Genomic DNA, 12,834 nt, shown 5'->3' on the forward strand with positions numbered 1-12,834 from the left:
GGCGGCATATTTTGCTTGTTTGTGTTTGGTAAAGGATATTGTTTTAAAAATGAAAAAGATGGTATAAGGCAGATAGGAGAAAGTCCATGTTCTGTTAAAGCATGCTTGTCAGAAACTGCCGCTCTGAATGAGAAATAAAAAAACAGCTGGAGAAAGTTGCAAGAGAAAATTTTGATGTGCTCATGAAATTACAATTTTACACCAAAATGATTCTGCACTCATAAATGTGTAACTTCACACTCTGGAATTTTGACTTGCAGATTCACAGCGACTTGAATGTGAGTTGCGCTTTTTTCCCCCTAATAGTTTAAATATTAATGAACAAGAATATGCATCTGTTCTAGTCAGGTACTCCACTTTCTAAGCATCGACTGCAGTTCAGAAAACCTACTTTTTTTCCCCCCGCTGCTTAAATGTTCAAGTACAGGGGGGAGCCAACTGATACTGTTGAAGAAATGTTGTGATCAAACCTTTAGTCCATCCTGCAACGATTACACTAGGGGGGAAAGGAAACTAGCCGGAAGTCAATGCCATACTGTGTGGCATTTTGCGACGCAGGTAGAAGAGCAGGCGCTTCCTCGGTTATGTTCAAGTACAGGAAATTGATTCTGTAATATTAAAAATTCAACAGCCGAGTTTCATTACTTTTCTGAGCCTATTCCCTTTCCCTTGTGGAGTGGGAAAATATCACAGTTTATTAAATTACTTCTCTGAAAACTCTCTGGGGATGCCATCTTAACTCCCGTCCTCCTTCACAAGGCCTTTTTAGACTGTAACTAGGCATGTCTGCTTAGAGAGAGACGGAGAGGAAGAGAGAGGGGGTAAGCAATAGAGGTACACTACATTTCTTGAATTCATAGGCTGCCGCAGAGAGTTTGTGGTTATTCTATTGGCTGAGTACAGTAAGTGGAGAAGCCACAGCAATTCCTTAGTGGAGTTGCTCATGTTAGTGCTTGTGCTGGATGCCTAGATGCACATTTGTTTGGATGTGTCCCTTAGCTAATATCTCCTCGACACGTCAGGGTTACAGCAGAGCCTCATCTCTGCTCAGGCCCTCAGTTGAAGTGTACTTAAAAATGCAAAAAGGGCTGAGGGCATTAAGCAAGTTCATCAGCACAAAAGATCCTGAAGTGTCATCTGTGATTGCCCTGGCTTCATTTTGAAGCAGCGAGGGGGGTCAGGGCATGACTAGATCTGTTGGTCTGAGACAAGGCAGTTTCTTTGAGCGTAAACCAAAAGGCCACAAATAAGTGCATATAGGAGAACACTCTTCACTGCTTTTCTCAAAACAGAGACAGAAGATGCAAGTGGATTTCTAATTTGCACCGGAGACCACTCGCCTCTCTCCACTGATGGGAAATAGTTTAGAATGAAAACCCCGGGCCAACAGATGAAGGCTCTTACTTACTTTTCAGCAAAAGTAAGCTCTGCAAAGTCGGCCAAGAAATCCAATTTGATTCATTGTGGCCTGGGAGGGCTCAACCAGCACTTGGCCTGCTTTTGCATCTTCAATGGGTCCAAAATGACTTTAGAATGGGATTTGCCTTCAACTGGTTTGCATACACTCAGCAGAAGTTATTTTTCGGTGACAGAGGATTCACACCTTACTTGACAAAATGTTCATTGTCGTCACATAATTAGGGTTGCAACCAAGAAAAATTCATGATTATTGATTAAACTGCCAATCATATTCTCTCTTCTTTAAATGGTTCAAATGACTGATATAATTCCAAGAGTCGAGGATGGGATCCCCTGATTGCCTTCTTTAACCAAGCATCAACCCCAAAACAACTCAATCTTCACATCATAAAGTAAAGTATCCAATCTGCTAATATGAGAAGCTGAAGCTGTAAAAGGTTTGACGGATTATCTTAAGAATTAATACTTGAAGTCTGAGGTTTTGTTTCTGGGATCAAAGATTTTATTTCTAGGTTTAAAAAAATCTCCTTAATCCCTATCTGACATTGGTTACGGAGGTTCTTATGTAATCGAGTCTTTGCTGAAAGACTTCATATGAGCCATCATTGGCGAATGCATGTACAAGCATGACTAAGAGAGTTTATTTTTGCTCCACTAAAATGTTACCAGGAAGCTCCCAACAAAGCGCCATAAGCATGCAAGGAGGCTGAGTTAAAACCAGTCGGTCAGCTGTCAGACAGACGCAGTGAATATCATCCCACTCTGTCATCTCTTCCAGCAAAAAAAAACAAAAACTCAGGATCCATGGGCATGGTAATCCAAGATGAAGGCTGCTCTCTACAAGCGTCACTTTCTCTAAAGCACAGCTAATGTTGGGTGTCACAAGCCACACACAAAGCCAACACACACACGCCTTCACACAGCTCTAAACTGAGAACTGTGGTCTGAGCCAGAGCTCCTTTAAGGAAATATATGGGCCATTAAGGTCACAAAGAGTGTGCAGGGAACAGGTGGAAGAAATAAACTTATGGCCTTCAGATTTCATGTCACCAAATGACACACTTTGAACTATAGTAGATTATATTGGACCTGAAAGCTAAAGCAAGAATGAATTAGGGCAATATCAGAACTGTCTGCTGGAGTCTGGCTCCAGAATATGTCACAATATTATGTACTCAGAACTGTTTTCACATTAAGTCAGGGACTTAGTTGATAATTGAACTTCTAGTATATGCTTGGCAATGATTGTGAGTATTGTTGCTCCACAAAGAGATAATAGGGGTTCTTTTCAGGGGCAGTGCATTATACACCATGATCCTCTGTCTACCTTGATTAAAAAGAGGAGCACTTAGAGAGCACAGACATCAGCCAAGCCATAGTCCAGTATTCAACAATATGGAAATGTGTAACAGCAACCAAAATATGAATCTGGATTTCATCCCAACAGAATTATATCAGATATGGTTGTGGCTCCTACAGCATTGTCATCCCAGCTGTGCGTTGATTTGTGCTCTTCTGAATTGGAAGTATTCCAAATACTCGTCATTGAACTTAACATATGTACAAATTTAAAATGCTTGAGAAAATATCATGACCATCACAGCTTGTATAAAAAACATTTGATATGAAAGTGTATGAATGCTATGCTCAGAGTTTTTTTTCTTTGGTTAAGAGCTGTATCACGTTTCTTTGGCTCATGCTGCATCGTTCCAACAACTTTGAGGTGATTCCGGCCAATAGATTTCGGTTATCCTGCTGAAAAACAAAAGGGCATCTTAAACACAACTTCCTTGACGGGGGCAATAATGTGAAACCTACAGCCTACAACAATCACTGTGCCTGACTCAAGGGCACCTCGGCAGTGTTCAGGAAGTACCTCTCTAGCTACCTGACATATTTCTGACTTACTCTGAACCAGGACCCTCAAAACCGGCAACATTCGGGTTCCCAACCCAAGTCCCTACAGACTGAGCTACGGCCGTTTTGGTTTTAAATGAAGGCTGGAAATCATACAAGGTTATCAAACAAAATTGTTAACTGATGCATTCATTCAAAGGGGCCTCGTTAACAGTTTTGGCAGTGGTGGAACTTTAATATTCTTAATAAATACATCTGATTCATTTGTTTAAGTTTATTTTTTAATTGTGCTCTTATTCAAACCCATTTGGCAACATGTTTGATCTGACAGCGTTGGGAGATGCCATCAACCACTTTTTTATTCTGTGGTTTCCTCAAGTCTACCCACCAATTAATCAATTACTGCAATTAATTTTCTCCTTCATCAGCATGTCTTTGTAATTTTAGCCTCTCGAAAAACCACAGCACGCCATGCATACATATGTCTGACAATCTCCCAGAAGGAGCACAATTAATGTTGAAAGTTGAAATGTTGAAACATGAAACAGAGAGGACAATGGAGCATAAATGGCTCAAACCGTGGACTGGCTGCCAGAGAAAGGAAATGTGGCAGGGGGAAGGTATGCAGTTCACAAATGGTTAGAGTAAAAATGAGTGGGGGGGGGGGGGGATTGGAGTTAGTACTTCCTCATGAAAGCAGTTCTGACACCGCTGTATCTCATGCCACACAAAACCTGCTCTGCAGGGGGCCAAACTGAGGCAGTATAATAGTCGTGAAGCCATTCCTGCAGCAGTTTTTCCTCTGGATGTGGATTTATGACACTGAGTTGATTGTATTCCTGGCTCAAAAAAGCCATGAGCTTGTGAAATAGCTGAGAGGGTTAGAAAGGACCATAGGACAGAACAGCCTATGATAGAGCTAAGCTTGTATTTTCTATTTACCCGCACATGCTGACAATTACAGCAGCAGCGTAAACAATACCACCCCCTCTTCATTTCTTGTCACAAAGACCATCATTTTCACCTACCTATGCTCTCTGGAAAGGTCAGCATTCTTAGTTAATCAGAAGTGACAAGAGGTTGTTTCTGATTCCATTACCACCCATTCTGCTCTGTCCAAAATGATAAGACAACAAGAGTTGTGTATGCTTTATTTTTAATATGATTTAAACCTCATAAAAATAACAATAATGCTCTCACCTCTATTTGGTGTTTTCACGCTTTGGAAAATAACAAAACTATAAAGACTAAAGGTTTTAGGCTGGATGTGTGGAGATCTGCTTGAGATAATTGCCTGTTTTTTTTCCGTCTAGAATTTCCAAGAAAAAAATATAACATTAAACTTTTTTGACTTTCTAATGTTGCTATGGTTGCACTGTCAGTGGCAACAGTGCCCAGCATTTCAAACCTTGTTAAAATGTCCAGGTAAAGTAAGGACAAATGTTAACACTGTGCAACAAACAGTGTTTCCAAAAACCAACCAGTCAACACATGAATTTGCACAAAGCCCCGATAATAAGGGGCACTTTCAGCCCCTCAGGTAATTAAACCTGAGAGACATATAAGCAGCTTTTTGTTGACATCAGTTAACATGCTGCAATGAAGTTACCATTTAGAGAATTTAGAACAATAAACACAATGGTGCCTATTTTGTTTTTTTGTTGTTTTTTGACAGGGACTTTTGGCTCTAGATCGACTACCAAAATTGCATTGGCCTAGTCCAAAACAATCAGCCCACTATGCTGGTTCATTATCTAACGCTGAGTGGGTTCTGAATTGGTTGGAAAGGAAGACAAAAAAATCAACTGGGCTCTCTGTACCAATACAGGTCACGCCTGTAGTGTGAAAATGGCATTAGTGAAATAGGACTCTTGAGGTTTTGTAAGGCTGCTTTCCCTCTGTTTGCATGTGTGAATGTGGACAGTTGTATCTGCACTGCACAGAAGGAAGGGGTCACACTGGTTATCCCTGACCTCAGAACCGCCCCACAGCTAAGAGACGTGTGCTTCTTTGATACGTGCGTGTGTCTGTGTGCACGCTTGCGGCCGTGCTCATGCATTAGGGTTATTGTGTGAAGCCTTCAGTCTTTAATCCCCTAATCTGCTGAACCCTGGAAATCACTGCAGTCATCTGTCAGCTGGGTCAGAGCGGGCTGCAGGGTTCGACACAAGCCTTGCACACAGTCACAACACACATACACACAAGCGCTGAGCGATAGTCATTTATTCAACAAGGCCACTCTCATTTCAGTCTAATGAAGACTGATGCTCCTCTTCCCAGGCCTCACAGGTGTTGCGGTAAAATGTATAAATACGTAACCCACATAACAGAGGAGAGAGAGAGAGGAGTAAGAAGAAGATGCATTAACAGAAAGAGATTCTCCTTCATATCATTTCCCCATGTGAACTAACGACTATCCAGCCAGCGAGCATTAAAAAAAGTTTGCATATGTTAAAGTCAATCTGCAGTCTATCTCCGTGGCAACAGTGCAGTAAATCTAGTTTAATAGTTGTGAAGGTCCTGCAAGGACACAGACTTAGAGAACCTGACGTTCTCAGACCCTTGAGTCAAGTCTAAACCACTCAGACCGGTTTGTTCGTTTCTCTATGTGTCTGTGTATGTCTGTGTAGCTATGCCAAATAGGACACCCTGAGGGCTTGTCTGGAGATTGTGGTTGACACGGCCTGCTGCTGTCCAGTGTGAGCTCCTATTAGCACTTAAGACTTTGGCTTGCTACACATATGCACACACACATACACACACACACATGGAACAAAGTGATTACACTTGTGAGGTTACATACTGATGGTGGATTGGGGGTTGAGTGTGTCAACTCGTGTGTGCGTTAAAAAAGAGAGCTATAGCGCATCCTTGCTTGTTTACATATGCATCAAACCTCAATTGCAGTGATCACATGTCAATGTGGCATGCTTTACTTCCTTTTTGATGTATATGCTGCTGTCAAAAGCTCAAGATGGAGGGATGTGGAAAGTGGGAGAGAGATCAAAGAGTGTGAAAGATCACATGCACGCAGGCAGGCTTGAAAAGAACTAAAGGTGGAGGAGGAGAGATGGGCCGCGGAGAGAAACTGTACCAGTTAGATTGAAGTGTGAATCTCCGCAGGGTGCCTCATCATCAAGATCTGCGAGGTATCTGTGTGTATCTGGTTGTGTTTTTCATGTCATAAGGTGCTGCCAGGCTCAGAAAACTGAAATTAGTGTGTGTGGGCCTTATCCCTTCTTCACATCCCACGTGACACACAACTGACTTCAAAAGTTTCTCTTATGCATAAACATAAAGCATGTACTGTATATGGCATAAAGTCCTGCACTTAGAGTCACTTATGCCTCTGTGCCTTCCTGAGCGAATGGCATCCTGCAGTGTTATGGTCCTGACTGCAGCTTGAGGGGAGCCAGCTGGGCTGTGGCTTTCTGCCTGTGTGTGTCACAGAAAAAAAAACACAGAGCATGGCAGCAGAGGGAAGACATTAAAATTCAGCACAACACACGCACATGACTGCCTGGACCTTTGATTTAGCTCTCCTCAAAGCATAATACAATGCATTATTTCTAATCCAGTACATGGCAGCATAAGCAAGTGTGTGAAATATTAATGAATACACAGACTGTAGAAAATATAAAGTGCAGTGTAGCAATTGGTGCTTTTTTTGAAAGAATTAACTCATATAATGTGGAGAGGCAGGGGACGCAGCAGCTGTGGCCGGGCGGGCGCACCGCGGCGACGCAGAGCTGCGGCCGCCCAGCAGAGAGGAGACGAGCCTTAATGACAGGTCAAGCAGCCAATTAAAACCCACTAGCAACTCCATGCAACTCCATCTTTGTCATGATGCAAAAGAAAGCATCCTTTTCGAAGGACAAACTGACTTTATCACACATGCAATGCGAGGGATGCGCGGAGGATGCTGCGCGCTGCCGGAGCCATAAAGGCATCAGAGAGGAACTAAAGGTTATGAGCTGCTGCCCCCTAAAAACGTCAAGTCCAACATTCCACCTTGACCCCTCAAAAGCTGCACACAGCCAGGACACGTGTGATTTTCGGAGCTGTCACAGGGATGCCTGTGTTCTCATGCCGCGCAGATGTATTGTGTGTTAACTCCATTGCGATTCACATAAGGTCATCTCTTCCAAGGAACTAAATATCCCAGTCAGCTGGACAAAATGACACACTAACGACACTGCGGACACGCTAAGGGAGCCCTGTGTGACCAATTCGAGTCAAAGTGCAAGCTCACATGATGCATGAGGACTACACACGTTATTCGGGTAAAAGGCACCTCAATGTCATCGCTGTGTGCTGCCCTCCCCGTCCTATGTGCCACAGGGAGTGAATGCGTACACACATGTGCTGTTTGTGGTCACACAGGCTGGTGTGTAAACAACAGGAGCGCGTAAGCATCGTTTCCATAGGAATACATTTTAAATACAACGTACCTGTTTCCAGCTCTGTTCGGCACTCACTGCATAATCCTCCTCCTTCAACTTGAACTTTTCCTTCCCTCCAGTTGAACAGCCCGGAGCTACTTGACACTTGTTTATTTCATACTTTTTCTCTGTCCAGTCTCTACTGACAATGTCCTATTGCGCATAAACAGCGTGTGATGAGAGCACAGAATGGGGGGTGAGCTGCTGGAGAGGATAGGCTATAAGTCTCCTGTATACATCTCACCAAAGCGGGGAATCAAACGGAGCAATCCATTCGCTGTCGGTCGTTACAAAGCTGATGGACCGAAACCGGACGAACGCAGCAGTGCGCAAACAAACATGCACGTCTTCCGTTGATAGTCTTCAACACGGAGAAACGGCGGGGCAAGGCGGGCATGCTCTGAACGTGAGCGGCGGCGGATCTGTGAAAGGAGGCAGCGCTCGGCAGCACCCAGGGAGCGACCATCCACACACACAGTACAGAGGAATGACCGTGGCTCACGGAGCGCGCGTTCACGGCCAAGCCAAGTCAATGGTCATTATAAGCGCATGTGGAGAGTAATCCACTGTGCACTGTTGGCTGCAGCTGCATCCCGACGAGATGAGATGCAGGGATCAGCTGAGAGAGCAATGAAACATTTGGAAATTCAAATGTTTCATTGATAATGTTGTGATCAATATTTTCCTGTCCTTAACTGGAGATCATAAAAACACTGAAGAACATTATTATTGAAAATATATGATCACATGTTATGTAACTAAATAGAGGTCTTTAATCATATGCTGGCATACCAAACTGAATGATCCTTCAAAATGTACATGTAATTAAGGGAATAAAAGGTCAAATCTGGTATGTCACATGCACTCCAACATGCAACATTTTAACACTCAACCAGGCAGAACATACCTTCTTTGGGTGTTACACCCTCCTTCCGTGGCCCACTGCTCATTACAGTGGTCCTCATGCATCTCTTTTTAAACCGTGCACCCACTGCACTGCAGGCTACCGTTCACATTAGCACACTTCCTAATGGGCTTTCCCTGTATTAGCAGCAATAGAAAGGTGCAATAACAGAAGCATGTAATTATGCACCATAACTAGGGAAAACATTGTTAACAGTTACCCTACTGCCTCTTACTCTCCAAGCTGTAAATGCATATTTCCCCATGGAGGAATGATAATAACGCCCGCTTATTTGAAAACACCTTGTAAGGAGAACCTTGTGGCTCTTTTGGTAAAGATTTCATTTCAGAGGTCTTTTTTATGCATAACTGGGGATTGGCAGGGGACATAAACCGCCCACTTTTGCCTTTATTTATTTATTTTACAATTTCATTTCCCTATTTTGTCTTAGCAATACATTACCCTGTCTGCCTGTGATATATTGATTAAGACAAATGCGGATGTCAGCTTATACAGGATAAGTAAAATCCCAAAACCTGACTTGATTTGTTCGCAGATGGCATGGTTCAATCCAGAGGGAAGGGTGAAAAGAAAAAGAGGAGGGGATCGGTGGATCTCTAGTGGCTAACACAGGTGCAGAATGAGATGAAAAATGCAGATGAGGGCTGCATGGCTTACTGAACCACTTTTAAGTCCCCAAGTGACAACCTGAAAAAAAAAACTGCTTTGACTTGGGCCTATGTATGCTTCTTAATCATGCAGGTGTAGCCTGTCCAGTGCATTACAGTTAATGCCTATTGTAAAGTTTGTTTTCTTATAATAAGCTTAGTATAGCTTCTTTCAGATAGAGAAACATTATTGACAAAAATGTGCTGCTTGCTAGTTCTACTTCTCATTATAAACTGTTATTCCACAAGCCAGAATCCATGAATAATATAAACGTAAATATAGTAGAGAAAACCCCTCAAATACCCCCCTCATTTCACATAGTGTGAGAGGGGATTTAAAAGTAATGGTGTCAGCTGTATTATATCTATCTCATCCATCCTCTGCACTTAAGTCCTTGCATATGGACACACCTAGAGATTAGCCCTAATATGTCCAACAACAGGACAACACTGAGCTCTCCACTGAGCAGAGATGTAGGGACCGGCCAATGACCAAACCCAGATTAGATAGCCCAGAAGCTGCAGCCATGGGTGGCTGACTTGCATTTTGCTCATCGGTTTAAAAATCGACCTCCGAGCAGACAGCTGCCAGATTCTGCCTACAGGCTGCCCGTGGGCCTCGTCCTGCCATTTTGCTGGATCAATGTGGCGATCCTCCACCCGCAGTTTTGCCACATTCGGCCAAACCAGAGGCCTCTTGTGGTAACTTCAGTGTGACAGGCAATCTGTCTCTTTCTAGTATAAAAAATATCTTTCTTATTTAAAGCAAACTGTTAAAGACATTTTATGTTAATTAGCTAGTGGCTAGGCTCCATTTCTTACGTCTACTTTTTTTTTGTCTCGTCCACTTGCCTCGTACCATAATTAGAAACCTGCCATCTCAAAATGTGATGGATCATCATAAAATCTGACCCTTGGATGGATGTGTTGCTCCAGACTTGCTCAAACGAGGAAAAAATAATCCTGAGGCGAGTTGTCAGATGCTATATGTGTAGATGAGTTACCTGACCTTTCTCTATCAGGAGCCAATATTAGCACAAGCCATTATAACCTATCAAAGCCTAATGCTTATAGCCAATGCTCAGGGGTCCTTCAGTCTCGTAGCGCTCTGGTTGTGGATCGGGTTCCCAGCGCTATCTCCACCATTACAGACTGCACAGTGTCGGGGGTTCTATTTAACCTTGTGCAATGAGTTCTCTCCCATACATCTATCACTACCAATCATACCCATGTCCTGCAGGGTTAACCCTCCATATGGTGTGTGTATATGTGGGTGCTGAGTGTGTATGTGTGCCTTTCCTTCACTGAGAAGGAGATGCATTGTTCTGGTAATTATATAATCAATTTAATTAATTCTCAACATGCAAATGAGCTCATTAAAGGACCTGAACTCATAGAATTACCACTGATTAGCTGGCTAAGCACTATAGGTGTCCTCTGGAAACATAGTCATTAAGCTATATTACCTATACCTTTTCCACTAAGCAGTAATAGAACATGGGCCTATAAATTATATCTATTCAATGTAGAATAAAAAGAACATATGGGCTGACAGTTGACATAAAGGACCAAAGAGCTTTGATGTCCAGAGTATTGAATGTGAGGCAGACAGTATCTTTAGCCAATATGCTGTTTGCTTTCACTAACCTTTGTAGCACAAATTGAAGCTGGTTATTCAAGCCATTATTAACAAGCTTTCAGGCGTTTCACTCGTTTTTCTCTGTGTGCCTGCTTGTTTTTCTCTTTATTAAATAAAGCTTTGACTTTGAATTTCTTCTCCCCTCGTTACTTGTTTCTCTCATCTCTCCCTCAGAGCTGGAAATGCCCCCGCTGCAGTGGGAGCTGGAGGATGTGAGGCAGTAACAGGTACGTCGGGGAGTAGGAGTCGGAGCTGGGAGAGGAGGGGAGCTGGCTCAGTTTGGCAGACAAGTCTGACGAAATTACATCAAGCAGCGGGGGGCAAATGAGCATTTACAGTATATTTGAGGGGTAGGCACTATGTCTGTGTGTGTGTGCGCCTTCGCATGTGTGTGGTGTGTTTTCAGGGAGGGGGAGCATTAGATCCATCGGCATGAGTCTGGAAGCTTACAGGCAGCTTACAGAGCAGCAGGGGGCTTGTGGCAGTGGTAGTGAAGAACGAGAAGGGGGGGCGGGGGGTAAGACATGAAGGAGGTGGGGTGAGAAACACTGGAGGGCTAACAGAGGAATAGGGCACAGCTGGTTTTTAATTGAGTTTCCCCCCTACTATACCATGTGTCAGTGTGTGCACACAAACACACACACATACTTGTTTTTACTCAGCAATTTCCCAGCTGATGGCTCCAAGGAACTAAACACTTCAGTATGGCAGCAGCCTTCATACAAAAAGCCACCACAAGGGCTTTGATTTTCGTCTTGTGGCTGATAAAGCCCTCCACCAATCAAGGCCTCTGACAGCTGTGTGCTCCCATGAATCTGTGCGCTCAGTGTGGACACAGGCCGCTACAGCATGCCTCCTGCCTCACTTCAGTCTGTGATCTGAGCCGGGTGTGCTAGAGGGGCAACACATAAATTCAAACTCTTTATTTCTTTCTCGGGCTTGTAGTTAGTTATGGCCCTGCTTAATACATCTGTTCAAAAAATGTCATGAAAGATGTTTGTGTAAGATTATTATTATTTCTTCATAGGCAATTATTATTTGTATTAATTAACTTTGGAAAACTTTTCTCCATTAAAGTTTTTCTGTTTTTAGTTTATTTTTCTTATAAAGTCATAAATCTTTACCTCAACCGCCACCAAAGAAAAATCTGAATGTGGTATTTGTTTAACCTTTAAAAAAAAAACTATTAAACAGCATTCATTATATTGATGAAAGAGTGTGTCAAATTAGCCGTAATAAAACACTCGGCTTGTTATCAGACCATTAACTGGCTTGTTACAGTTGTTATCAAACCCATTAGAATGCTTTAGATATGGCCAAGCGCAACAAGTAGGCCAGAAGGTAAATAATCAGCCATTATTATCTTCCCCGTCCAAAGCGTTAGGGGGCACTTTAATCAGACCTTTGCTACGTGGTCACAGTATAGACATGTTCAACGTTGTAACCCGTGCATAATTCGGTTAGATTGTGGCACCGATACAAACCTCCTTGATGTGGTTTATAAAAAGAACATTGCTTCTGCTCCTTTGAGGAGTTTTTAGCTGGTTATTAAACAAATTAAAATTAACATTGATGTCTCTATATGACAAACAAAAGCAAAAGACTACATCAGAGAGTAGACGGATTATTTCTAAACAAGTTTTCTTGAATGCTTTTAAATGTCACATTTTAACCTCCGTTTTAATACTTTTAAAAAAGTCTAAGAGCTCCACAAAGCTCTGTGAAGTTTCTTGTTCTAAATCCACTCTGGTCCTGTATTTGATCATGTCTATAAACCCCTCTATTTCAGCTCTGTTCAGAACAGGCTGTTTCTGTGTCTGTACCTTTAAATATGTAAATGAGCTGTGTTTGACCACGCCCCTCTCCGGAAGGACTTGAGTGGCTTGGGTTTTCTCGCTCCATGCC

At 42.8% G+C, this 12,834-nt stretch overlaps 1 protein-coding gene across 1 annotated transcript in view; it reads right to left on the reverse strand.

The window, feature by feature from the left end:
* Nucleotides 1-8,615, reverse strand: part of LOC132982450 (teneurin-2) — a 90,982-nt gene extending 82,367 nt beyond the window's left edge. The window contains exon 1 of the mRNA XM_061048954.1: nucleotides 7,728-8,615. The gene's annotated coding sequence lies outside the window, so the exon portion shown is untranslated. The remainder of the gene's footprint in view (nucleotides 1-7,727) is intronic.
* Nucleotides 8,616-12,834: the final 4,219 nt, after the last annotated feature.

Source organism: Labrus mixtus, chromosome 10, assembly GCF_963584025.1.
Source record: "Labrus mixtus chromosome 10, fLabMix1.1, whole genome shotgun sequence".
NCBI classification, from domain to species: domain Eukaryota; kingdom Metazoa; phylum Chordata; class Actinopteri; order Labriformes; family Labridae; genus Labrus; species Labrus mixtus.